The sequence below is a fragment of the Grammomys surdaster genome, unplaced genomic scaffold (assembly GCF_004785775.1).
Source record: "Grammomys surdaster isolate TR1022 unplaced genomic scaffold, NIH_TR_1.0 310, whole genome shotgun sequence".
NCBI lineage: Eukaryota > Metazoa > Chordata > Mammalia > Rodentia > Muridae > Grammomys > Grammomys surdaster.
This window is the reverse complement of record NW_021604729.1, coordinates 2,617,946-2,622,386: the sequence shown is the minus strand read 5'-3', so window position 1 is coordinate 2,622,386 and position 4,441 is coordinate 2,617,946. Positions and strand designations below refer to the sequence as shown.

At 43.8% G+C, this 4,441-nt stretch overlaps 1 non-coding gene across 1 annotated transcript; it reads right to left on the bottom strand.

Annotated features, from left to right (window-relative positions):
* Nucleotides 1–3,597: 3,597 nt before the first annotated feature.
* LOC114629527 lies at nt 3,598–3,742 on the bottom strand. Its single transcript, XR_003712683.1, has one exon. It is a non-coding gene; the product is annotated as a small nucleolar RNA SNORA48 (small nucleolar RNA).
* Between the last annotated feature and the right edge of the window lie 699 nt (nt 3,743–4,441).

Genomic DNA, 4,441 nt, shown 5'->3' with positions numbered 1-4,441 from the left:
TTCCGATCCTTCTTATAGTGTACCATTGCAGAATGTTGCAGTTTTTCATATGACTCAGTTTATCCAAATGTCTAAAGCTTAACAAAGTTAGCAAAGACAAACAGGCTAGACATATATCTTCAAGTTGATTACTGTTAACCTGAGTAGATCTTAGGAATTTATAAAACTTGTTTATCAATGTTGTTTCTTATTTAAATTTTCTCAAAGCCTGTCATTGAACAGAGTAGGAAAAGGAATAAGTAGTCAGACATGCACATCTAAGTTTCTGTTAAACAGATTATATCTGTATAACCTTAGGAATTTATCATCATACAAAAATCTACTCTAAGATATTTTGGAGACTCAATGTTGTTTTCTTAGTCTAAAAGGAGAAACAGGACTCAGTAGAACTAAGAAATCTTTTTTTTTATTTTTACTGTTTACTGATTCTTTGTGAGTTTCATATCATGCATCCCAGTCCTGTTCATCCCCCCATCCCTTCCTATCCACTCTTTGCCCTTGTAACCTCTCCCCAAATAAAAATATATATAAACATACAAACAAACAAAATAAAAAAAAATCAAAGCATAGAAAACACCTCATCATGGAAAGCTATAGTATACCACAGTGCGTCCCACAGCATGTCCCTCTGTTCACACGTCTTCACTTGCAAATTGTCATTCCAGTGAGTCTGTTTCGAGATCTCCAGCTTCAGTCACACCATCAATACTGGATCCTCACCAGGCCTCTTCCTGGTTATCATGTCGTTGCCCTGTGTTATGGAGGGGCTAGGCCAGCTCTCCCTCACACATTCAGAGTCAGCCACCAGGACCACCTCTACTGTGCTGCTCAGGCAAGGAACAGGGCCCAGTCTCCCAAGTTCTGCAGCCAGCAAAGAGCAGAACCAGCTCACCCACCCTCATGACTCTGGCTGGAGTCAGCTCTCCTGACTGCCTCAGATGGTGAGGGCATCTCCCACTTCCCTATCCTGCCCAGGCCACCTCATGGCAGAGTAGTGGCAGGGCCAGCTATCCCTTGTTCACACCCTTAGTGCCAGCTCACCCACACCCCATCACCAGGTTCAGCTCTACTATGCTGCTCAGGCAAGGTACAGGGCCACTCTCCCAAGTGCTACAAACAGGACCAGCTCTCAAACTCTCATGATCCCCAGCCAGCTCTCCCTACTGCTTTAGGTGATAAGGGATAGGGGGAGTACCTCACCCGCACACCAATGCCACCTCACAACAAATTAGTGGTGGGGCCAACTCTCTTGCACTCTCACCCTCTAGGCCAGTTCACCTGCACCTCCACCACCAGGACCAGCTCTGCTGTGCTTTCCAGGTGAGATTCAGAGCCAGCTCTCCTGAGTGCTGCAGCTGGTGATGGGCAGGGCTAGCTCTCCCACACTCATAACACTGTGGCAGGTTTCTTGACTCCTGGAGGTGGTAAGGCATGTGGGGGCAGAAGCAAAACCTCTCTACCCATATCACCCACAGCAGATGAATAGTGAGGTCAGCTCTCCCACACTAATATCCTCAAAGTGGACTCACCTGATGGTGCCATACAAGAAGAGATACAGTGGGCAAGTGAGCTCCATGGAAATGGCCCACTGTCTTGCTCGACTATGAAGGGGTGCACTATGGAAAGGCCTGACCCCAGAGACTTTGTCCCAGGATTGCTTCTTGCTACTGGTGTGCTTTCTCGTGTTTGTCGTTGCCATACTTCTCACTTACTTGGCTTGAAATGAGTGGACACCAGGAGACCCTTACTGCCTGTAGCCTGGTGTGATTGTTTCCTGGGTGATAGTCTATTCTGTTGGGCAAGTTTCCTGCAGATGAAGATGAAAGTTCTTGAGATAATGCTGTTTAGATGAATTACTGATTTTATGGAATTCCTGGTTTGGTTTAAGTAGTTTTAGGAAGTTAGCTTGATTTAAATAATTTTGGAAATTTGGGATAGTTGATAGAATGTTTAAAGTTAGAATCAAGAATAGAATGTGTCCCTATCTCATAGACTGGCAGAAGCTGCATGAGTTAGAGAAAGGAGTACAGTGAGTGTCCTTGCATTACAAACATGTAACTGTAGCAGCAAGAAAAATAGGCTTGGAACAAGTTAATGATCAAAGAAAGCATTCACTCTTGGTTGGACCTGAGTTCCTTGATCTTGTGATCTAGGGATGTGGTAACAGGTTTTCAGTGTGCACCAGGAAATAGGAAGGTTATAAATAAAGAGTAAACAATTCTATTAAGAGTATAAGAACAGAGAACAGATGATTAGCCAGCCTAGCTGATCAAGACTTCAAACGTAAGATGTAAGATAGACAGCCTATTCCTTAGTAAATACAGATTGATACTATAGACTTTTCCTACTTAAACTTTGTTAATCTATGACAAAAGAATTATTACTTTGGGGTTATAGTCAGCTTGTGGAAAGAAAGACTAGAATTGTTTCCTTAGATATATTTCAAAACAGGAATAATCGATAATCCTGTTGTGATTTCCTCTTGTGTAATTATTTTAATCTGTTTTGAAGAACATGTTTTTACAGTGTTTATTTTTAGAAAATGTGTAGCTATGAAGTAACTTTCTAAATAGAAAAACTGTCTTAAAGGATATAAAAATGGTTAAGATAAAAAATAAAATTCTGGAGCCTGCTTTTGCTTCAACCACTGTGTGTGTGTGTGTGTGTGTGTGTGTGTGTGTGTGCACGTGTGTTTGATTTTCCCTCTTTTCTCTAATCACTGGTTGCCATAGGCAACAGCCGGCATTGGTTGCTATCTGTACCAACCCTCATCAGCTCCTCTTGGTGCTGACTCTCATCAGTTGCTCTCAACACTGACTCCAGTCATGGATGCCACACCATGCTGCCAGACTAGCTTACTCTGCGGTATCAAAGCCGGTCTTTGACATTCACTCCCACCCCCACCTCCATCCCCACCCCCAAGGTCAGTTCCACTGTGCTGCCTGGGCAAGGTGCAGAGCCTGCTCTCCCAGGGGCTGCCACCAGTGAGAAGTGGGGCCAGCTCCCCAGAGCACCACAGCAAGTGAGAACCATGGCCAATTCTGCACAGTGGTCCCTGACAGCTGCCCCAACCTAGCAAGGATGTCTGTCCCCATGTTCTCTAGTAGAAATATGAACAACAGACATTGACACTGACCCATGCTGCTGTGTAGCCACGGACTCAGACATGACCCTCAGTTGCAGCTCAGGCTGGGACATCGACATGGCCCCAGGTGGTGGGGCTGGCCACTCACAACAAGCTATTCTCCACCCTCCAGTCTCCAGGTCTATCTCTCTTCACAATGCTCAAGCTGCTCCACTCCTCTTGCTCTCCCATCTGTCTACCACACACTTGCACATTGTGGTGGCTCCTGGCCATGAAGCTGGAGAGCCCAAGTGACATCTTTTGTCCTCACTGCACGGTCACTGCAAGTGGGTCCAGTGCCATGTGCTGTAGGTCAGATCTGTGGGTGGCATGGAGGTCCTCAGGTCGCTGTCTGTCTTCCTCCTCCCTCACTGTACTGCCTGGATTGGATTGGATTGGACTGGACTGGACTGGACTGGACTGGACTGGATTGGATTGGATCGGATTTGGCTTAATTTGATTTGATTTGATCTTTATATGTCATAGGCATGAAACAGCTTTGGCCACCAAGCCAGGCATCAAGCTAGGATGAACAAAGGACTATCATCTGCTCTGCCCCTGTCTGATACAAGAGCACCACCACCAACAAGGTGCCTCTTTGCCTATTGCCATGAGGGAGGAACTTTTATGAGTATTGCCTTTGTTGGTTTATACCATGTGGTTATCTTAATCAGGATTAGGGGAAGTCGCATGGCATGTATCTTTTTTTAACCTTAGTAAAGATGGCTGCCAGCCACATGGTAACTATTTTAAAACATCTGATTTGTAGTAGATCTATTTTTTAAAAAGTTGAATTAAAAAAAAAAATAAAATAAAATAAAAAGTTGAATTTATGTGATATATATATATATGTATATTCTAAACAAGAGTTGAATCACAAATATATGTTGAAGCACATTAAGACTCCAATGTGCACATTTTTTAACTGTAAGCCTATTGTTGTGAGGTTTTTTTACTTTTTATTAATTCTTTGTGAGTTTCACATCATGCAACCCAATCCAATTCCTCTCTCTCTCTCTCTCTCTCTCTCTCTCTCTCTCTCTCACCTTCATAGCCACCCTCCACCCTTGTAACCTCCCCAAAAGAAAATTAAAAAAAAAATAAACAAAACAAAGCATAAAAGACATCTCATGATGGAAGCTGCAATGTGTCACAGTGTGTCCTACACTATACCTTTTGTCCACTCATCTTTTCTAGCAAGTATTTATTGCAATGAGCCATTGGTCTCTGGCCTCTGCCACACCATCAATACTGGATCCTCACTGGGGCTCCTCTCAGACTTCCCATTGTTGTTCTTGCCCTGAGTCATGGAGATCT